Source organism: Macaca nemestrina, chromosome 6 (assembly GCF_043159975.1).
Source record: "Macaca nemestrina isolate mMacNem1 chromosome 6, mMacNem.hap1, whole genome shotgun sequence".
NCBI classification, from domain to species: Eukaryota; Metazoa; Chordata; class Mammalia; order Primates; family Cercopithecidae; genus Macaca; species Macaca nemestrina.
In genome coordinates this window covers 598361-621311 of record NC_092130.1, presented here as the reverse complement: position 1 = coordinate 621311, position 22951 = coordinate 598361, and the positions used below count along the sequence as shown (strand labels likewise).

General features: G+C 51.3%; 4 non-coding genes and 2 pseudogenes across 4 annotated transcripts; 3 read left to right on the top strand and 3 right to left on the bottom strand.

The window, feature by feature from the left end:
- Positions 1 to 13392: 13392 nt before the first annotated feature.
- TRNAV-CAC (transfer RNA valine (anticodon CAC)) lies at positions 13393 to 13465 on the top strand. Its single transcript has one exon. It is a non-coding gene; the product is annotated as a tRNA-Val (tRNA).
- A 214-nt stretch (positions 13466 to 13679) lies between these two features.
- Positions 13680 to 16301, top strand: LOC105484077 (forkhead box protein O1-like; annotated as a pseudogene).
- Positions 13828 to 13909, bottom strand: TRNAL-AAG (transfer RNA leucine (anticodon AAG)). The gene has a single exon. It is a non-coding gene; the product is annotated as a tRNA-Leu (tRNA).
- Positions 16302 to 16311: 10 nt separating the features above from the next.
- LOC105484076 (forkhead box protein O1-like) lies at positions 16312 to 20920 on the bottom strand (annotated as a pseudogene).
- Positions 19014 to 19095, top strand: TRNAL-AAG (transfer RNA leucine (anticodon AAG)). The gene has a single exon. It is a non-coding gene; the product is annotated as a tRNA-Leu (tRNA).
- On the bottom strand, positions 19415 to 19487 carry TRNAV-CAC (transfer RNA valine (anticodon CAC)). The gene has a single exon. It is a non-coding gene; the product is annotated as a tRNA-Val (tRNA).
- Positions 20921 to 22951: the final 2031 nt, after the last annotated feature.

Sequence of the window (22951 nt, the reverse complement as noted above, 5' to 3'; positions counted from 1 at the left end):
TAATCCCACAACTTTGGAGGGCCAAGGCAGGTGGATCGCTTGAGCCCAGGAGTTCAAGACCAGCCTTCGCAACATGACAAAACCCCTTATTTACGAAACAACAACAACAGGAAAAAAAAAAACACACACACACACAGAAAAAAATTAGCATGGTGTGGTGGTGTGCACCTATAGCCTCAGCTACTGGGAAGGCTGAGGTGGGAGGATTGCTTGAGTCTAGGAGGAGAAGGCTGCAGTGAGCTGTGATCGAGCCACTGCATTCCAATGTGGATGACAGAGCAACATGCTTCCAAAAAACACAAACAAACAAAACGAAAAAACCAAGTCTCCACTTCAGAGGCATCTGCTGGGAGCCCAGCGAGCCCAACCTGAGCGTCGGCGTGAGCTTCCAGGGGGCGTCGCGCAAGTCATGGCGCTGGGGGTTCCCATTGTGTCAGAGCCAGACCTGAGCATGCGTCTGGGTCAGCCCCAGCACACCCTAGGAGCCTCGGTGTCTTCACCAGGAAACAGACAACAGAACCTACCATGCAATGACCATGAAGAGTCTAGGAGTTAGCACCTGCTGGCCCAGGGAACAGTCATTCAGGACAGCTGGGGTTAAGTAGGGACACTGTCCCGCAGAGGCAGGTGGCCGTGGCCACAAGGGGTGAGTGGGGGTGAGGGGCACTAGTACCTGAGTGTCTGTCTGGTGGGACCCTCCCACTTCGTACCCTGCCTGGTTTCCTCATCTGCAAATGAGCTGATCTAGAATCTTCTTTCTAGGTCTAGATTGAGGGCCAAGCACATGGAGACTGGGAAGGAGTGTGCGGAACTGGGTGGGCTACTGAGCGCTTGGGAAAGGGCGGCTTCCTCCAGGGCAAGCCTGTCTCCCAGGGTCTGGAGGGCCTCAGGGCTACAAACCGCCCCTCAAATCAGCCTCCTCCTATGGGCTCAGGAGACACCCAGTGCTCCACCCAGATCAGGCCTTCTGGGAGAGGGATGACCCCATCTGGCAGTTGAGAAACTTGCAAAATGTCAGCCTACAATGAAGTCTTTGGGTCTCAAATCAGAAGAGATCATGTAGCTGGTGGAAGGCAGTTGAGTTTTGGCGTCAGGACACCTGCACTTGAATCCCACATGGATTTGAGTCACCTCTTGGCTGTGTGACTGAGGGCAAGTTAAATGCCTCTATCGTGGGCACAAGGATAATGAAGCCTGCCGCCTGGGGTTTTAGTTAAGATTAGAGTTTGGAAGTTCACTGTGAATGCCTGGCATATAGCAGGTGCTTAAATAAGGAGCAGCTAGCATTAACAAGCACCAGGATTTTTTTCTGTAGGATGTAAATTTTCAGATCCAAATGCCAGCACATTCATTCTGGCCAATGGAACAAAAGGAAAACATTTTACATTGAGGCTGTACTAGGAAAGCCAGGACACAAGGTCACAGGGATCCACCAGGGGCCACAACAACTTCTGAAAAAAATAAGCTTTTTTTTTTTTTTTTGAGATGGAGTCTCGCTCTGTCGCCCAGGCTGGAGTGCAATGGCCAGATCTCAGCTCACTGCAAGCTCCGCCTTCTGGGTTTACGCCACTTTCCTGCCTCAGTCTCCCAAGTAGCTGGGACTACAGGCGCCCGCCACCACGCCCGGCTAGTTTTTTGTATTTTTTAGTAGAGACAGGGTTTCACCGTGTTAGCCAGGATGGTCTCGATCTCCTGACCTCGTGATCTGCCCGTCTCGGCCTCCCAAAGTGCTGGGATTACAGGCGTGAGCCACTGCGCCCGACCCAAAAATAAGTTTTTAAAGAGCAGCCCTGACATTGGGAAGCTGGCGTGGCACTCACAGCCGCACCATACTGTTCTCCTGCTGGACATAAGCAGCCCCACAGAACGCCAGCCCCAAACAGAGCTACTTGGAGACAAAGATGAAAGGAGACCAAGCCAGGCCACTTCATCACTTCGTCTAAGCACAGATGTGAGAAGTTCACTGCACCACCCACAAAGCACCAAACACTCCCAGCCAAAACCAGTGGCTGTTTCTTCTTTGTCAGTTACAGCTTATTCTTCCCTCTAGTCTTCCCTTCTCATAGATTAGGTATCTTTTATCAAGACACCCAGTCATGGAACCACCCTCACTTTCTAACAGCATCCAGTTTAAAGCAAACTCAGACATTGCCCTCAAATCCCCAGCTAAAGACCAAATCCTATTAATACCTTCTAAGACCCCGTTCCCGGGAGACACCCACAATTCCCTGAAGTGTGTGTTCTCCTGCACTGCAATAAGCAATAATCCCAACTTGACCAACTGCCTGTGCGTCCTTGGTGGTCTTTGGCTGGAGGGCATCGATGGTTCCTAAGCTTCTGGAAGTATTCTATGTTCCTGCTTTTGTCATCCCTTATCTGTTACTCATTAATGATCAGTTGTTCAAAATGAAGTGCAAACAAGCCAGCGGGGTGGGGTGGCACGTTCCTGTACTCCCAGCTATTGCTTGAGCCCAGGAGTTAGGGTACAGCATGGGCAATGCAGCAAGACCCCATCTCTAATAATAAACCCCAACCCCACCTTACTCAATGAGGTCCCGTAGACTTGTCCAGAGCACTGAAGAGGCTGTGTCCTCTCAGAAGGGTGGGCTGCAGCTTCGGAAAGAGACTGAAAGGAGGTGGAGCTCCTACAGACACCCATGGAGGCGGGCACAGCAGTGGATGCCCCAGAATCAACACCCCAGGAATCCTAAGGAAGGAATGAAGGATCTGCTGCCCCTGCCGGGTTCCCTGCATGGTCTTGTCCATCACTTGACATTCCTGTGAAATTGCACCAAGTGGCCCATCTAAACCTTGGTCACAGCCTGTGGCTTTTGTGGCAGCCACGAGGAAGGACAGACAGGCTCTCGGGGTGCAGTGGTGAGCAGACAGGTGAGCAGCAGGTCATAAGCTTACAGCCAAGGGCAGAAGACAGTGACAAACCAGGTGTTACAGTTTAACTTTATCACTGTTAAAAATTAAGGGACGTCCAGGCGCAGTGGCTCACACCTGTAATCCCAGCACTTTGGGAGGCCAAGGTGGGCAGATCACCTGAGGTCAGGAGTTCAAGACCAGACAGCGAATATGGCAAAACCTGTCTCTACTAAAAATACAAAAATTAGCTGGGCGTGGTGTCGGGCACCTGTAGTCCCAGCTACTCAGGAGGCTGAGGCAGGAGAATCTCTTGAACCTGGGAGACAGAGGTTGCAGTGAGCACAGATCACACCAGTGCACTCCAGCCTGGGCGACAGAGCGAGACCCTATCTCAAAAAAAAATTAAGGGACAACCTCAGTGAAAATATTTGCAACACATATAATGATTAGGAGATAATATACACATTACATATAAAATATAACAAATGTCTGGAATAAGTAAATATTTATATTTACATATTAAATACAGGTAAAGAACTCCTAAAAATTGGTTAAACCATTAAAACCTGCATGGGGGAAAATAGCAAAAGATATGAACAGGCGATTCACAGAACAAAGTAAGTGGATGTATAAGAAATATACTCAATTAAAACAATAGTAAGACATTTCTTGCTTAGCCAATTGCCAACGTTGCAATGATTTATAGAACCCACCAAGGGCAAGAAACTGGGGGCCTAGCACCCTGCTTGTGGGAGCACAAGGGGTTCACCTTCTAGAGGGCAGTTTGGGAGGAACCAGAGAGGAAAGAAACCTTTCTTTTAAACCAGCCTTCCAGGGCTAGGAAAGTCTTCTGAAAATCCCGGTACAAAGAAATCTGCACAAAGACTTTGGTTCTGGGGCAGGAAGAACCACGAAGATCAATGGAGTGGAACTGAATCCACAGAACCCACAAAGAGACCCAAATGTGTTTGGGAACTGAGAGAACAGTGACCTATGTAATAGAAAACCAAGTCAAAAGTGAGAAAAATTAATGGTGGGGATAATGGTGTGGTTACAAAAAAAAAAAGGAAAGTAGGACTGCATGGGACTGGAGGGAGAGGTAGGTTGGAGCAAGTTTGGTTTTTTCCCCTTTCCCTTGGTCAGCAAACTACCCTCCAGCCAAATCCAGCTTACAAGCTATTTTTCTACTGCCCAGTGAGCTAAGAACATTTTTTACACTTTTTACCGCTTAAAAAGATTAAAAGAATAATATTTCATGACATGTGAAAATTAGATGAAATTCAAATGTTGGCGTCTGTGAGTGAAGTTCCGTCGGCACACAGCCTCTCCCTCTTGTTATGTGTCACCTTTGCCGGCTTTGGCACTAAAAGGGCAGATGTGGGTCCTTCCGACAAAACCGAAAAGTTTCTGTACGTGGCCCTTGCAGAGAAAGCCTGCAGACCCAAGCCTTAGAGAGAGGAGTTATGAGATTTTAGGCTTTGGTGTGGGTGGCTGGGGAGGTCCCTTGGTTCAGGAAATGGTGATTCCAAAGGCTGTTGCTGTCTGAGCGCTGGTGCTGTCCTCCTCCTCTGTCCACCCCATATCTAATGCATTCTGAGCACTCGCTGGGCAGTCAGTGCAGGGCGGGACAGTAGTCACGTGTGGCTTCCCAAGGCATACAGTCACGGGCCCCTTAACAAGGATGCAGTCCGAGTCCGAGAAATGGTCGTTAGGTGGTTCCTGGCGTGAACATCACAGAGTGCCCTCACACCAGCCTAGACGGTGTACTTCCTGCACCCCTAGGCTGGGTGGCATAGCCCGTCACTCCAAGTGACGTCTGTTCTACTACAGTACGGCTATGACATCACGAGGCCATAGGAGTTGTTCAGCTCCGTCATGATCATGGACCACTGTCTCGCATGTGTCCCTCCTTGCCTGGAAGGTCGCTGTGCAGTGCATGATGGCACTCCCATGTCAGGGGGCGCCTCGCTGGACCATCTCGTGCCACTGCCCACTGTCTGCCACTTTCCAACAGCTCCCTGCCCTAAAGCCATCCTGTTACTGCTTTTCCACCATTTCTTCCTCTGTGCATGTTACCCCAAACTCTGCAGGGACTACCGCTCGCCCAACATGCATTCTGGAACCTTCTGCAATCCTGTCCCACTGCCCCTGAGCAGAAGCGGCAAGCAAGGGTCACCGCAGCCCAGGCGCTGCCTCTGTCCTGACCCTCTGTCCAGGTCCACAGGCATCTTCCCCTCCCCGGGGTGGAGTGCAGGCTCCAGATCAGTTTCTGTCTCCCCTGTCTTGTTTCAGGTTGCTATAACACGATACCATGCGCTGGGTGGCTGAAACAATGAACACTGATTTCTCACAGTTTTTCAGGCTGGAAGTCTAGATCGGGGTGCAGCACAGTGGAGTTCTTGGTAGGGATCCTCTTCCTGATTTATGCCCAGCTGCCGTCTCACTGTGTCCTCATGAGAGAGGGAGAGGAACCAGCTCTCAGTCTCAGTTCTGTCTCCCCATGAATCCGAGAGTGCGCTGAGGCCAGGAATCTTTGTCCCCAGGCACAGCTACTCCAGAGGCTGAGGTGGGAGGATTGCTTAAGTCCAGGAGGTTGGTGCTGCACTGAGCTGTGATTGCATGACTGCACTCCAGCCTGTGAGACAGAGTAAGACCCTGTCTCAAAGGAAAAGAAAGAAAGAGAAAAAAGAAAAGGAAGTTTTCATGCCCAATGTAGTAGCATAAGGGGGCATGGGAGACCTGACGAGAGGGTGTGGCAGACAGAGGAGACGGCGGCAGCGGAACTGTCTGGGGTTTATGGTGGGCATGGGGGTTGAACAGCAGGGATGCGCTGGCACCATTTCTGAGGGAGGGGACATTTGGGGGAAGCTGCTTGAGGAATGGGAGGCCATGAGTTCGGGCATGGAGCTGGAGCTTCAGGGCCTGGAGAAATTGGAGTGGAGATGACAGAGGAAGTATCCATATCGTCTGTGCCGCCGTGTTGACTGCAGCACTATTCACAATAGCCCAGATAGGCGAGCAAAGCAAGCAGCCATCAGAGAAGGAGTGGGTGGAGACAATGTAGGGGATGTGCACAACAGAGCACCACCCAGCCTTAAAAAGAAGATAGTCCTGTCACTAGTGACAACATGGACGAGCCTGGGGGACGTGTTAAGTGACATACCGCATGACCTCACTCTTATGTGAAGACTAAAAAGTGTAACTCACAGAAGCAGAGAATAGAATGGTGGTTGCCAGAGGCTGGGTGGTGGGGAGGGGTGGATAAAGGAAGATGGTCAGGATACAGAATTTCAGTTAGACAGGAAGAAAAGATTCAAGAGAGATCTGTTGTGCAACATGGTGAGTATAATAAAAATACTGTATTCTTGAAAATTGCTAAGAGAGTAGATTTTAAGTGTTCTCACCACACATACAGACAAATAATATGTGAGGGAAAGGAAGAAATAAAGAAGGAAGGTAGGGAGGGATGAAGGGAGGGAGGAGGTCAAGTGAGAGACGGGAGCTAGGGATAACAGGGAGAGACACAGATAGTCTTTGCAGCCATGGTGGTGGACGATGCCGCCCACGGAGAGAGCGCACATGAGAACAGAGGTCAGGCCCGTGTCTGTGGAATTCCAACATTTAAGAAAGGTAGGCCACGTGCGATGGCTCATGCCTGTAATCCCAGCACTTTGGGAGGCCAAGGTGGGCGGATCATGACGTCAGGAGATGGAGACCATCCTGGCTAACACGGTGAAACCCCGTCTCTACTAAAAATACAAAAAAATTAGCTGGGCGTGGTGGCAGGTGCCTGTAGTCCCAGCTACTCGGGAGGCTGAGGCAGGAGAAAGGCATAAACCCAGGGGCAGAGCTTGCAGTGACCCCAGATGGCACCACTGCACTCCAGCCTGGGCAACAGAGTGAGACTCTGTCTCAATAAATAAATAAATAAATAAATAAAATAAACAAAAGAAAGGTAGAGGAGGAGGAGAGTCAGACTGAGGCTCAGGAGGCGGGAGGGAACTGGAGGAGGTGTCATAGTTCAGGTCCACTCTGTTGAGGCTTCAGGGAACTGACAAAGGTGGGAACTGCAAACGCTCATGGCTTTAGAAGCACGGAGGCCACCTGCGACTGTGGCGAGCGCTGTGCTGCGTCCTGTCCCTCTGTCCCTCCGGAGTCACTCATCAGCTGATAAAGGCGTTGCCCCGGCTCTGCCTGGAGCTGGCACTGAGCAGTACTCTCGCCAGCATTCCAGGGGCACAGCGGGACCAAATCAAGCAAGCTCCCTGCCCTCCACCCCAGGGGAGACGCAGGCACCGAAAAAAGAAACAAACACATGACGTACGTGATCTCAGTTACTGATCAAGGTCAGTCCAACATTTGAAAAACCTATCAATGACATTCACTATATTAACAAACTAAGAAAAGCCATAGGATCATCCCAGTAGTCGCAAAGCAGCATTTGACAAAATCGAATATCCATCCGTGATAAAAGCTCCCAGGTAACAAGAAACAGCAGTGAACTTTCTCAACCCAATAAGGGGCGTTAATGAAAATCCTACAGCTAACATCACACTCAATGGTGAAACACAGGGCGCTTTTCCCCAAGATCAGGAGCCAGCCAGGGATGCTGACTCTCGCCACTTCCAGTCAACATAGCACTAGAGGTTCTAGCCGGTGCGATAAGTGAGAAAAAGAAATTAAAGGCATCTAGGTTAGAAAGAAGTAAAACTGTCATTATTCACAAGGACATGATATCTATGGAGAAAATCCAATGGAATCTATGAAGAGCTACTAGAACTAATAATACTAGAGCTAACAGATTCCAATGGAATCTACAAAGAGCTACTAGAGCGCATATTATGTGTGTGTGTGGTGACTTTAGCAAGGTTGCAAGGTACAAGATCAATATGCTAAACTAATTTGTATTTCTGAATACTCCCTGTGCTAGGCTGTTCTTGCATTGCTATAAAGAAATACCTGAGGCTGGGTAATTGATAAGAAAAGAGGCTTCATTGGCTCATGGCTCTGCAGCCTGTGCAGGAAGCATTCCGCCAGCATCTGCTTCTGGCGAGGATTCAGGAAGTTTCCAATCACGGCAAAAGACAAAGAGGGAGCAGGCACATCACATGGTGAAAGTGGGAGCAAGAGAGAGCAAGAGGGGAGGTGCCACACACTTTTAAAAACCATATCGGGGAGAACTCATAATTGGGAGGACAGCACCAAGGCCACGGTGCTAAACCATCCATCAGAAATCCATCCTCATGATCCAATAACCTCCCACCAGGCCCCACCTCCAATATTGGGAATTACATTTCAACATGCATTTTGATGAGGACATAAATACAAACTATATTACCACCCTTAAACAACTGGAAATTGCTTTGTGTTTGAGAAATAAAAGAAACTGCTGAATTCTGTCTGTAGCTTTGGTTGTACACTTGAGCGAAAATCAAAAGGTTATGTTAATTTGTGAATAATTATAATGATAAAAAATGGTGCAGACACAACCTTCACTTTGCAAGCACTGCAGAGTTAAGTATTTTTGGGGAAATTATAAACAATTAAATCGTTTCCCAATGAGCTCAACCAGCCCATTCTGGGCAGTCCCCAGACATAAACTTGTGACAAACTCTAGCCAAGCAACTTACCCACAGGAGAAAAAAGACTCACTGTTTCAAGATGGGCTGTGGTGCTTCTCTCCTTTCTCCTCTTTTTCTTTTATAAACCCTACATTCGCCTGTATTCAAGAAAATCAGCCAACTAATTGGTTTCTATGTGTTTGTGTTCAAGTGAACGTCCACGTTCACTTAGCTATGCTGTGTCTCTGAGCTACTCTCTGACTCTGCAACTCTCTCCTTTCCAGTGGTTGCACTGTACTCTGTATTCTTTGGACTGGCTGTGTGTGGGTAAAGGCAAAAAGTGCAGGTTAAAAAATCAATTGGAGTGGTTATTTTGTAACATATGATAATTGAAATGTGGCCGTGTAGGAAAAGGTTTCTTCTTCTTCTTCTTCTTCTTCTTATTATTATTATTATTATTATTATTATTTTTGAGATGGAGTCTCACTCTGTCCCCAGGCTGGAGTACAGTGGCATGATCTCAGCTCACTGCAACCTCTACCTCCCAGGTTTAAGTGATCCTCCTGTCTCAGCCTCCCAAGTAGCTGGGATTCCAGCGTGTGCCACCACACGTGGCTAACTTTTGTATTTTTAGTAGAGACAGGATTTCACCACATTGGCCAGGCTGGTCTACAACTCCTGACCTCAAGTGATCCGCCCACCTCAGCCTTCCAAAGTGCTGGGATTACAGGTGTAAGCCAAGGCACCCTGCCTATATCATTTTTAAAGATGCTATACTGAAATATTTAGGGATGAAATTATATAATGATTATATTTATTTTTAAACATTTCAGCAAAAAATATACATGTAAAGCTAAATTCACAAGATTTTACTGATTGTGAAATATTGGTGGTTTATAGTTGCTCATTATACTAACATCCATGTGACTGGTATATTAAAAATCTTTTTAAACATTTATTTATTTATTTATTTATTTATTTATTTATTTATTTATTTTGGAGACATGGCCTCACTCTGTCACCCAGGTTGCAGGGCAGTGGTGCGATTATAGCTCACTGCAGCCTTAGACTCCTGGGCTTAAGCAATCCTTCTGCCTCTGCCTCCCAACTAGCTGGGACTACAAGCATGTATCAGCATGCCCAGCTAACTTTTTTTCCTTTTCTTGTAGAGATGGGGTCTTGCTATGTTGCCCAGGCTGGTCTCCAACTCCTGGCCTCAAGTGATTCTCCAGCCTCAGCCTACCAAAGCACTGGGATTTCACAGGGCGGCCACTATGCCTGGCCTATTTGAATTTTTTTAAGGGATAAATAACTTTTATTTAATTTCTAATTTAAGCTATGGTATTTGAGGTCTCTTTGTTACGGCGGTTTATTTTATTTTTATATTTTGTTTGTTTGTTTGTTTTTTTGTGACAGGGTCTCACTCTGTCACCCAGGCTGGAGTGCAGTGGCACCATCTTGGCTCACTGCAATCTCCGCCTCCCAGTCTCAAGTGATCCTCCCACATCAGCCTCCCAGGTAACCCGAGTATCTGGGACCACAGGTGCACACTACCATGCCCATCCAATTTTTTATGTTTTGTAGAGATGGGTTTTGCTATACTGCCCAGGCTGGTCTTCAACTTGTGAGCTCAAGTGATCTGCCTGCTTTGGGCACCCAAAGTGTTGGGATCACAAGAGTGAGCCACCATGTCTGGCCTATTTGAAATTTTTGATTGAAAAGCAAAAATGAACAAAAACATAATTTGGGCCCACAAATACACAGTTATTTGATTTTCACCAAAGGCACCAAAACAATTCAACATGGAAAGGAAAGTCTTTGCAACAAATGGTTCAGAAACAACCATAGGGGAAAGAAATTAACATTAATCCCGACCTCACACCAAAACAAAAAAGTTATATAAATATGTATTCTTTGGACTGGCTGTGTGTGGGTAAAGGCAAAAAGTGCAGGTTGAAAAATCAATTGGAGTGGTTATTTTGTAACATATGACAATTGAAATGTGGCTATATATATAACAAAAAAGTTACATAAAATAGAATTTACACTTAAACATAGAAGCTAAAATTTAAAAGTTTCAGGAAAAAAAAACACACAGAAGAGTGTCTTTTTTTTTTTTTTTTTGATGGAGTTCCGCCCTGTCACCCAGGCTGGAGTACGATCTCGGCTCACTGTAACCTCTGCCTTCCAGATTCAAGCGATTCTCCTGCCTCAGCCTCCCAAGTAGCAGGGATTACAGGCCCAGGCCATCACGCTCAGCTAATTTTTTATTTTTATTTTTTGTACAGATGGGGTCTCATAGAACTCCTGAGTTCCAGGGATCCTCCCTGCCTCAGCTTCCCAAAGTGTTGAAATTATACAGTTTAAACCACTCAGTTCTGTGTGTGTGTGTGTGTGTGTCTGTGTGTGTGTGTGTGTGTGACAGGGTCTCACTGTGTCACCCAGGCTGGAGTGCAGTGGTGCAAATTTGGCCCAATGAAACCTCCGCCTCCCAGGCTCAAGCGATCCTCCCACCTCAGCCTCCCCAGTGGGGTAACTGGGATTACAGGTGGACTACCAGGTTTTGCCATGTCGCCCACGCTGGTCTCAAACTCCTGAGCTCAGGGGATCAGCCCGCCTCAGCCTCCCAAAGTGTTGGGATTACAAGCTGAGCCACTATCCAGGCCAGTTCTTTTCCTGGCGGTGGAGGGGGTGGGGGGGATTGTTTGTTTAATGGACAAAATATTTGAAGAGATACTTCACAAAGGAAGATAAACAAATGGTCCATAAACACATGAAAACGTGCACATCGTTATCCCTCATCAGCTAAATGCAAATGTAAACCATAGGAAAATGCTACATACCCACAAGAACATCTAGAAGTTAAAAAAAATAACCAGAATGCTTGGACATTGTTGATGGAGGAAAATAGTACAACCTAGTACAACCACTTTGTGGCAAAAGTTTGTTTTTTGTTTTTGTTTTTGTTTTTTTTTGTTTTTTTGTTTTTGTCTTTGTTTTTGTTTTTATTGAGACAAAGTCTGGTTCTGTCGCCCAGGCTGGGAGCGCAGTGGCGCGATCTCGGCTCACTGCAACCTCCGCCTCCCGGGTTCACACCATTCTCCTGCCTCAGCCTCCTGAATAGCTGCGACCCTTAGTCCGCCACCACGCCCGGCTAATTTTTTTGTATTTTTAGTAGAGACGGGGTTTCCTCGTGTTAGCCAGGATGGTCTCGATCTCCTGACCTTGTGATCCGCCCCCCTCGGCCTCCCAAAGTGCTGGGATTACAGGCGTGAGCCACGGCGCTCGGCCAAAAGTTTTTTTTTTTTTTTTCCAACTAAACATACACATCTTCTGCGACCAGAAGTCCTACTCCTAGGCATTTACCTAAAGCATATATCCATGAAGACTTGTGCACACATGTTCGTAGCAGCATTATCCATAATTGCAAAAGAAAAAAACTGGAGCAAGCCCAAATATCTATCAACAAGAAATGCAGCCTGGGGCCTGGGAAACATGGTGAAACTCCATCTCTTAAAAAGAGACAGACAGAGAGAGAGAGAAAGCGCGAGCGGTGGGCACTCACCTGTAGTTTCAGCTCATCAGGAAGCTGAGGTGGGAAGACAGATCCTCGAGCCCGGGAGGTCAACGCTGCAGGGAGCCTTGGTCCTGGGCCCTGCACTCCGGCCTGCGTGACAGGGTGAGAACTGATCTCAGAACAAAAGAAAGAGAGAGAGAGAGACAGAAAGAGAAAGAAAAGATAAGAAAAGAAAAACAAAAGAAGGAGGGAAGGAAAGAAGGAAGGACGGAAGGAAGGGAGGGAAGGAGGGAGGGAGGAAGGGAAGGAATTGTGGGATACTATTCCCAACTAAAAGGAGCAAACTTAATCCCGGCTACTCGGGAGGCTGAAGCAGGTGAATCGATTGAACCTGGGAGACAGAGATTGCAGTGAGCAGAGACTGCGCCACTGCCGCTCCAGCCTGCACGACAGAGTGAGACTCCGTCTCAAAAAAAAAAAAAAAAAGAAAAAAGAAAGGCGGTGGGGGCGCGGACAAGCTGCCGGTAAAGTAAACGACGGAGAGGAATCTCAAAAACATGCTGAGTGAATGAAGCCTTACTCCAGAATAAGTGGGAAGATAAATCACTATCAACTGGTAATACCTTTCTGTAGAGTAATTTGCTGTAATTTGCTGATGTGTATCTTTAAAAGTTACAGGAATTTGACCCATTAATTCCACTAGATATTTCTCCTAAGGAAATCATTATGATGTTATACAGAGATTGAGCCGCAAGGATAATCTTACAATATTATTTACAATTGGGAAAAAAAAGAAAGAAAAAAAAAAAACCTGGTAACAATCCAAATGTCCCACAAGTGGCTGCTTATATAGGTCAGAGTTCTTCCAAACAATAGAACAATGAAAATGGTGGTGTAGCATATTTCCTTTTGCATTTCCACTCCATTTGCTCCAGGCCCGCAAGCTCCAGCTCCACACCCGAACTCATGGCCTCCCATTCCCCAGGCAGCTTCTTCTGAACGTCCCCTCTCTCAGAAAGTGGTGCCAGCGCATCCCGGCTGTTCCACCCCCATGCCCACAGTCAACGCCAGACCGTTCCGCTGCCACTGTCACGTCTCTCCGAGGTCCCTCTACACCCTCTCTCGGGACTCCCATGCCCACTTATACCCACTTATACTACCGCATCCAGCGTGAACACTTCTTTTCTTGTTTCTTTCCTTTCTCGTTTTGGAGACAGGGTCTTGCTCTGTCTGTCTCCCAGGCTGGAATCCAGGGCTGCCATCATAGCTCAGCGCAGTCTCCACCTACTGGGCTCCAGCCATTCTCACGCCTCAGCCTTCCAAGTGCTGAAACGTCCTTTACCAAGATCAAAGGGACCCACGGAAGAAGCTCAGAATTATCATGAGAAATAAAATACAGCCGTGTGTGCTGACTAATTACGATAGCAAAGACGAAGCGAGCCGGTTTCCGTAGTGTAGCGGTTATCACGTTCGCCTCACACGCGAAAGGTCCCCGGTTCGAAACCGGGCGGAAACACTTCCTTCTACTTTTCACCTCATCGCTTCAAATTTATTACACTGAAGACTAGAACACCCCACCGCTATCTCCACCTGGATAAGGAGAAAAGGCTATCAAGGGTATTTAAACCATTGCCTTTCTGCCTCAATCATTGATTGGCACCTGGGAACAACTGAACCCACCTCGCTTGCTGTGGGCACCAGCGCGACGAACTCCCCACAAAGCCCGTCCCATGGGTGGATGCACCCTGCTAAACGGAATTCCCGATGACGAAGAAGCGTGCCCGAGAGAGTTTCCCGGGCCCGAGAAAGCTGGGGCCCAAGGGGAGTTCCTTCTTTTGTAACCCATGAAGGGGCAAAAATGGAGAAACCACAACAAACTGGCAGCGGTGGGACTCGAACCCACGCCTCCGAAGAGACTGGAGCCTTAATCCAGCGCCTTAGACCGCTCGGCCACGCTACCTCCGTTCTAGGGTCCGTCTACACCTTTTCCTTCGTTATACAACACCCCCAGGGTCCCTGGGCCAACAAGGCGTTGGGGCGAATCCACTGGGCATCGCAGAACCACCGCCTTCCAGCAGGATTCGCTGGGCCAGAGGCACCGACTGGGAAACGGCTCGACCAGCGCCCTGGCAGAGAAGATTCGCGAAGCGCAGGCCTCGGGATATGCTTTGGGGGCCACTCAGAAAGTCACCCACATTGGCCCTCTTCGGGGAGCCGGGGTGAGAGGAGGGGAAGCCTCCTACACTCTCACTTTAAAGAAAGATAAAAATAAACAAACCAAGGCAGAGCCCGTCAGTTTGGCGGCCGCGTATTCCTGCAGCGGACGCGCCTCGGGGTAGAGCCACCGCCGGTCCGTCCTCCCGCCCGCCGTCCAGTCCGCCCCGCGGACCCCGATCAGCCTCGCCGCGCACGGCCCGGCCGGGCTCAGTTCTCGACTCGCGCTTCCACCGCCCCCGCCCGGCTCCCGGTTTCTTTCCGGCTCCCGCGGAACCCACCTAGTCCGAGCGAATCTCCGCCAGCTCTTCTCGCCCTCCTGCCACGCCCCGTGCTGTGCTCTCCCACTTCTCGCCTCGCCCGCGGCTTGGGGAGGGGACTGAAGGGGACGGGAGAGGAGGGGACCCCAGGGCCGAAGCGCCCCGGGGGACGGAGGTCGACCCGGTTTTCCAGCCGCTGCCCCGGCGGGAGTTCCGCCGGTCCCACGCGGCCACCTCCAGCCCCGCGCCGTCAGCGCCGACTTCACGAGCAACCTGAGCCCGCTGGAGGACAGCGAGGGCTTCCGCGATCGCCGGGACGCCGCCCCGGGGGCTGTGCGGGGACCTCCAGGGCCCGAGGCGGGCGGCCTTCTCTCCTCGCCGCCGCAGCACCCACACGGGACCCCGCCACCGCCGGGCCGCTCGCGGGGCAGCAGCGCAGGAGCAGCTGGTCCCATCGCAACGCGGGGCGCGACCTGTCCCACGCCGACCTCAGCACCAGGCAGTCCAGAGCTCGGCGGAGAAGCGGCTCGCGCTGTGGCAGATCTGCGAGTGGATGGTCAAGAGCGTGCCCTGCTTCACGGATGAGGGCGACAGCAACAGCTCTGCGGGCCGGAGGAATTCACGTCCTCATCTTCTGTTCCTACACAGCAAGTTGACTGGCGCGCAGAACGAAGGAACTGGAAAAAGTGCTCGGTGGATGCTCGATCCAGAGGGCGGCAAGGGTGGGAGATGTCTTAGGACAAGAGCTGCATCCACGGACAACAGCAAATGCGCTCAGAGCCTAAGCCGAGCTGCCACGAACAAAGCACCCCTGCAGTCTAGCCAGGGGAATGCCGGAGACAGCCCTGGACCCCAGTTTTCCAAATGGCTTGCAAGCCCTGGCTCTCACAGCAATGATGACTTTGATAGCTGGAGTACATTTCGCCCTCGAACTAGCTCAATTGCTAGTACTATTACTGGGAGACTTTCACCCATTATAGCCTAAGGAGACGATCTTGGAGACCGGGACGTGCATCCTGCAGGGTACCCGCCATCTGCGGCAAAGATGCCCCTACTTCACCCAGTCTGAGACAAGCAATCCTGAAACATGGAAAACTTTTTGGGTGATCTCAATCTTATCTCGTCACCAACATCATTAACTGTGTCGACCCAGTCGGCACCTGGCACCATGATGCAGCAGACGCCATGCTACTCATTTGTGCCACCAAACACCAGTCTGAATTCAACCAGCCAGACTACAAAAAATAGACGTAGGGCCGGTCCTCCATGAGCCCTTTGCCCCAGATGCCTATGCAAACGCTCCAGGACCACAAATCAAGTTCCGGAGCTGTGAGTCCGTGTAACTGTGCAGCAGGACTCCTGGAGGAGATGCTGACTTCTGACTCTCCTCCCCATGACATTGTGACACCAGCGGATCCTGGGGTAGCCCAACCCAACAGCCGGGTTCTGAGCCAGAATATCATGATGGGCCTTAATTCAGCCATGTCAGCCTATGGCAGCCAAGCATCTGGATACAAAATGAGGCATGCCAGCTCCATACCCACCCTGGACACACTCAGCAGACGTCTGCAGTTTACGGCCGTGCCCTGCCTCACATGGGAAACACCACGCCCCACACCTCAGGTGTGAACCACCTGACCCCAGTGAAGACACCTTTACCAGAGCTTCTGCCCCACCCCATGCCGATGAGTGCCCTGGGCGCTACTCCTGCAGTGAGCCGAGATCGCGCCACCGCACTCCAGCCTGGGCGACGGAGCGAGACTCCGTCTCAAAGAAAAAAAAGCATAGCCTGCTCACTAATTCTCAGCCTGACACACCCAGCTATGTGGCCTCCTCTGGACACTGTGGGGGGCGCTTTGGTTGGGCAACACCTTGTGAAGGTTAAAATTCAGTGTGTCTCCATCCATGAAGTTATTCCAAATGAAAATTTGGATTCCATGTCACAATCCCAGTGCTCAGTGAGCATGCCGTCCAAGTCACTTGGGAGCCTCCCCTGGTAGAGAAGGCTAGGCTCATTCTGCCATAGCCACTGCAGAATTAGAACCATGACCACATTAATGCCCATCATGATGTTCTGGCTGAGAACCCGGCTGTTGGGTTGGGCTACCCCAGGATCCGCTGGTGTCACAATGTCATGGGAAGGAGAGTCAGCAGCTCCTCTGCGAGTCCCGCTGCATAGTTTCACTCACAGCTCCGGAACTTGATTTGTGGTCCTGGAGCGTTTGCATAGGCATCTGGGACAAAGTGCTCATGGAGGACCGGCCCTACGTCTATTTTTTGTAGTTTGCCTGGGTGAATTCAGACTGGTGTTTGGTGGCACAAATGAGTAGCATGGCGTCTGCTGCATCATGGAGCCAGGTGCCGAATGGGTCGACACAGTTAATGATGTTGGTGACGAGATAAGATTGAGATCACCCAAAAAGTTTTCCATGTTTCAGGATTGCTTGTCTCAGACTGGGTAGAGAAGGGGGCATCTTTGCCGCAAATGGCGGGTACCCCGCAGAATGTACGTCCCTAACTCCAAGATCGTCTCCTTTGCCTATAATGGGTGACAGTCTCCCAGTAATAGTACTAGCAATTGAGCTAGCTCCAGGGCGAAATGTACTCCAGCTACCGAAGTCATCATTGGTGTGAGAGCCAGGACTTGCAGGCCATTTGGAAAATTGGGGTCCAGGGCTGTCCCCGGCACCCCCACGGCTAGACTGCAGGGGTGCTTTTATTCGTGGCAGCTCGGCTTGGGCTCTGAGCACATCTGCTGTTGTCCATGGATGCAGCTCTTGTCCCACTGTTTCCACCCTCTGGATCCAGCATCCACCAAGCACTTTTTCCAGTTCCTTTATTCGGAGCGCGAGGCAACTTGCTGTGTAAGGACAGATCATGATGAAGTGAACTCCTCCGGCCCGCAGATCTGTTGCTGTCGCCCTTATGCTTGAAGCAGGGCACGCTCTTGACCATCCACTCGCAGATCTGCGACAGCGCGAGCCGCTTCTCCGCCGAGCTCTGGACTGCCTGGTGCTGAGGTCGGCGTGGGACAGGTCGCGCCCCGCGTTGCGATGGGACCAGCTGCTCCTGCGCTGCTGCCCCGCGAGCGGCCCGGCGGTGGCGGGGTCCCGTGTGGGTGCTGCGGCGGCGAGGAGAGAAGGCCGCCCGCCTCGGGCCCTGGAGGTCCCCGCACAGCCCCCGGGGGCGGCGTCCCGGCAATCGCGGAAGTCCTCGTTGTCCTCCAGCGGGCTCAGGTTGCTCGTGAAGTCGGCGCTGACGGCGCGGGGCTGGAGGTGGCCGCGTGGGACCCGCGGAACTCCCGCCCGCGCAGCGACTGGAAGTTCAGGTCGACCTCCGCCCCTCCCGGGTGCTGCGGCCCTAGGGTCCCCTCCCCTCCCCTCCCCTCCCCTCCCCTCCCCTCCCCTCCACTCCCCTTCCCTCCACTCCCCTTCCCTCCCCTCCCCTCCCCTTCCCTCCTCTCTCCTCCCCTTCCCTCCCTCCCCTCCCCTCCCCTTCCCTCCCCTCCCCTCCCCTTCCCTCCCCTCTCCTCCCCTTCCCTCCCCTCCACTCCCCTTCCCTCCCCTCCCCTCCCCTTCCCTCCCCTCTCCTCCCCTTCCCTCCCCTCCACTCCCCTTCCTTCCCCTCCCCTCCCCTTCCCTCCCCTCTCCTCCCCTTCCCTCCCCTCTCCTCCCCTTCCCTGCCCTCCCCTCCCCTTCCCTCCCCTCCCCTCCCCTTCCCTCCCCTCTCCTCCCCTTCCCTCCCCTCCCCTCCCCTTCCCTCCCCTCCCCTCCCCTTCCCTGCCCTCCCCTCCCCCTCCCCTCCCGTCCCGTCCTGTCCCGTCGCCTCCCCTCCCCTCCCTTCGTCTAGCCTCCCTCAGCTGCGGGCGGGCGGAGAACGGGGAGAGCAAAGCACTGGGCGGAGCTGGAGGGGGCGCGAAGAGGAGGCGGAGATTCGGGGGAACCAGGTCGGTGCCGCGGGCGGACAAAGAAACTGGGAGCCAGGCGGGGACAGTGGAAGCGCGAGCCCAGAACTGAGCCCGGCGGGGCCGTGCACGGCGAGGCTGCCTGGGGTCCGCTGCGCGGACTGGACGGCTGGTCCGAACCCCCGGGCCGGGGCGGATCCGGGCAGAGCGGGCGCCGCGCTCCAGCGGACCGGGCTGTGGACAGAAGGACGGACGGACCCCGAGGGCCGTGGCTCTCCCCGGAGGCGCGCCCTCTGCGCTGCTGCCTGTGGAGTGCGGCGCGGCGGCTGCAGGACTACGCGGCCGCCCGACTGACGGGTCTATCCTGGTTTATTTGTTTTTATTTTCCTTTAAAGTGAGAGTGTAGGAGGCTTCCCCTCCTCTCACGCCGGCTCCCCGAAGAGGGCCGTCCCGGGTGACTTTCTGAGTGGCCCCCAAAGCAAATCCCGAGGCCTGCGCTTCGCGAATCTTCTCTGCCAGGGCGCTGGTGGAGCCGTTTCCCAGCCGGTGCCTCTGGCCCAGCGAATCCTGCTGGAAGGCGGTGGTTCTGCGATGCCCTGCGGATTCGCCCCAAGGCTTTGTTGGCTGAGGGACCCCTAGGGATGTTGTATAACGAAGGAAAACGTATAAATACCTTCCAGGAGAAAGGTAGTGTGGCCGAGCGGTCTAAGGCGCTGGATTAAGGCTCCAGTCTCTTCGGAGGCGTGGGTTTGAATCCCACCGCTGCCAGCTTGCTGTGACTTCTTCATTTTGTCCCCTCATGGCTTACAAAAGGTGGATTCGTTGGAACTCGCCTTGGGCCACACCGTGGGTCGGGGATTCCATTTGGCAGCCGTCCAGTGGACGGGCTTTGTGCGGACTTGGCCGGCTCCCTTGTCCACAGCAAGTGAGGTACCTTCAGTTCTTCCTAGGTGCCAATGGTTGAGGTGGAAAGGCAACGGAATAGATACCCTCTTTCCCCTTAACAAGGTGGAGATAGCGATCGGGTGTTCTAGACTAGCTTTCAGTGTAATAAATTTGAAGCAATAAGGTGAAAAGTAGAAGAAATTGTTTCCGCCCGGTTTCGAACCGGGGACCTTTCGCGTGTGAGGCGAACGTGATAACCACTACACTACGGAAACCTGCTCGGGTCCGTTGTGCCACCAGTTCTGCACTTCTTCCATGGGTTCCTTTGAGCCTGACTAATGGGCATTAGCACATAAGAAAAGGACGTTTCAGCACTTAGAAGGCTGAGACAGGAGGACGGCTGGAGCCCAGTAGGTAGGTAGAGGCTACACTGAGGTGTGATTGCACCACTGCACTCCAGTCTGGAAGACAGAGCAAGACCCTGTCTCGAAAGAAAGGAAAGACAGAAAAGATAAAAAGAGAAACAAGAAAAGGAAGTTTTCATGCCCAGTGTGGTGGCCTAAGTGGGCATGGGAGTCCTGAGAGAGGATGTGGTGGTGACTGCATAGACAGGTGATGTAGCAGCAGAAAAAATCCCAAGTGTAGTGGCTCACGCCTGTAATCCCAGCAATTTGTGAGGCTGAGACGGGTGGATCACTTGAGTTCAGGAGTTCAAGACAAGCCTGGTCAACATGGTGAAACCCCATCTCTATTAAAAATACAAAAACTAGTTGGTCATGGTGGCACCGGCCTGTGGTCTCAGCTACTTGGGAGGCTGAGGCAGGAGAATTGCTTGAACCAGAGAGATGGAGGTTGCAGTGAGCCGAGATTGTTCCACTGCACCCCAGCAGGGCGACAGAGTGAGACTCTGTTTAAATTAAAAAAAAAAAAAAAAGACACTCTCCTACATTTATCTTTGAAAACTTTTAAATTTTAACTTGTATGTTTAAGTGTAAATTCTATTTCATACTAATTTTTTGTTATGGTGTGAGGATTGGATTAAGGTTAATTTCTTTCTCCTATGGATGCCCAGTTGTTCCTGAACCACTTGGTGCAAAGACTTTCCTTTCCACATTGAATTGCTTTGGCGCCTTTGGTAGAACCAAATAACTGTCTTTGTGGGCCCAAATTTTTTGTTCATTTTTGCTTTTCAATTAAAGATTTCAATAGGCCAGGCATGGTGGCTCACCCGTGTAATCCCAGCACTTTCGTAGGCTGAGGCAGGAGGATTGCTTGAGGCCAGGAGCTGGAGACCAGCCTGGGCAACATAGCAAGTCCACATCTCTACGAACACATTTTTAAAAGTTAGCATGATAGTGTATGCTTGTAGTCCCACCTACTCAGGAGGCTGAGGCAGGAGGATTGCTTGGACCCAGGAGGCTAAGGCTGCAGTGAACTGTAATCACACCAGTGCACTGCAACTTGGGGGACAGAGTGAATCCCTGTGTCCAAATAAATAGATAAATAAATAAGTAAAATTTTGCACCATGTGAATATACCGTGTTTTGTTTATCCATTCATCAATGGATGAATGTTTATGTTGTTTCCACTTTTGATTTATTTATTTTGAGGCAGATTCTCACTCTCTTGCCCAGGCAGGAGTACAGTGGTGTCATCGTAGCTCACTGCAACCTCTGCCTCCTGAGTTCAAGTTACCTTCCCACCTCATCTTTGCAAGTAGCTGGAACCATAGGCACATACTGCCATGCCTGGCTAATTTTTGTATTTTTTGTAGAGATGGGTTTGTTATGTTGCCCAGGCTGGTCTGGAACTCTTGGCCTCAAGCAATCCACCCACTGTAGACTCCCCGAGTGCTGGGATTACAGGTGTGAGCCACCTTGCCTAGCCTTTGTTTCCGCTTTTTCTTTTGCTATGATGAATAATGATACTGTATGCATTTTGTGCACAATTTTTTACATGAACACATGTTTTCCATTATCTTGTCTGTACACCTAGGAGTGGAATTGATGAATTGTATAGTAACCCTGTGTTTAACTTTTTGGCATAGCAAAGTGAAATTTGCAACCTAGCAATTCTGCAGAAAAGGCACATCAATACGGACAGAAAGCAGATCGCTGGTTCTCTAGGCCTGAGGACAACAGCCAGGATTGGCTGCAGTCAGGCACGCAGGAGATCTTTCCGGCAAGGGAACTGTTCTAAAAGCAGATTGTGGTGATGCTTGCAGAACTCTATGCAGTGACTAAAAAATCGTTGATCTGTATACTTCCCATGAGTGGATTTCTTTGTATTGAATTGTACCCCAATAAAGCTGGGGTACTAAATGCTAAAACATAAAACCAAAGCCCCATACACAACAATGAGATAGTGTTTCCCAGGGAACAGCTCAGGTGGCAGTTGCATTGTGCAATACTTAATGCTCTAACGCAGCCCGAGAAGGGGCTGGAATGCAGGCAACTGAAGCTGGGAGGGGGTGATGGAAGTCATCCAATCTAAAACTGCCAGAATGGAGACCTTGCCAATAGATGCATTTAAAAAACGAAAAGTAGTGCATGTTACAGAAACGGAACGAAGGTCGGTCATATGATCCAGTTTATGGTCAATACGGGTGCGTCCACCCAATAGTGTATGTCTGCAGTAGCGCCAATGAGTGCTGCTGTGTTTTGTGTGTGATGTGCAAAGCACTGGTCCTTGCGGAGACAGGGCACTCACTTTCATTTTCCACAACTGTCTTTTAAAATCTAAGGCGAGAGGCCAGGCGCGGGGAGACCATCCTGGCTAACATGGTGAAACCCCGTCTCTACTAAACATACAAAAACTAAGGCGAGCGTAGTGGCGGGCGACTGTAGTCCCAGCTACTCGGCAGGCTGAGGCAGGAGAATGGCATGAACCCGGGAGGCGGAGCAGTGAGCCGAGATAGCGCCACTGCACTCCACCTGGGCGACAGAGCAAGACTCTGTCTCAAAAAAAAAAAAAAAATGTCTAAGGCGAGAAAAGCTTCTGTTGACGAGCGCTCGAGGCTTCAGGAGGGTCGTGGTGTTGAATGTGCTGGCTGTTTGCAGGGGCCGCCCGGGCGGGTCAGCTCCTCCGCTGGCTGTCAGGGTGCGAGTTACACAACCCCTGGAGGTGGCAGTTCCTCTTCTGTAGAATGGGGTGAGAGCAGCGCCTTTCTTACAGGTGGATGACGAGGGTTAGAGCAATTAACACAAGCACTAGCACTAGGTAAGACTGAAGAAAAACTCACTGGATCTACAGCTGTGCCAAGGCAGCTCAGTTCCAGGCCCAGGGGACACAGCACGAAGGAAACAAAACGGACGGATCCTTCTCCCCAGAGGGGAAGGGTGGGGGTGAGGAAGAAGGGAAGACCGAGGCCGCACAGGCGGACAACGGCGGACGGCACTGCGCGATGGAGAGGGGCCTCCGCCCAGGAGATGTGAAGAGGCGGCGCTGGGCGCACGGAGCTGCAAGGGAAAGGCGGGTGCGGGGGCTGCAGGGGCCGAGCAGGAGGCTGGGCGAGGACCGTGCGTACCCCCAGCAGCGGCAGGAAGGAGACAAGCCTGGATAGTGGACCTGTTTTCCGCAGCCTCGGCTTCTGGTTTGTGTCCGGGAAGAGCCCGGGTTCAGTCCCATCTCAGCGACTCCCACAAGCCAGCGCAGGCCGCGCTGCACCCGCTCCTCGTCCTCGGCTCCCGCCTTGGGAGCAGCGGCCTCTCCGCGCTTCCCCGAACTGCGCCTCCCTCCA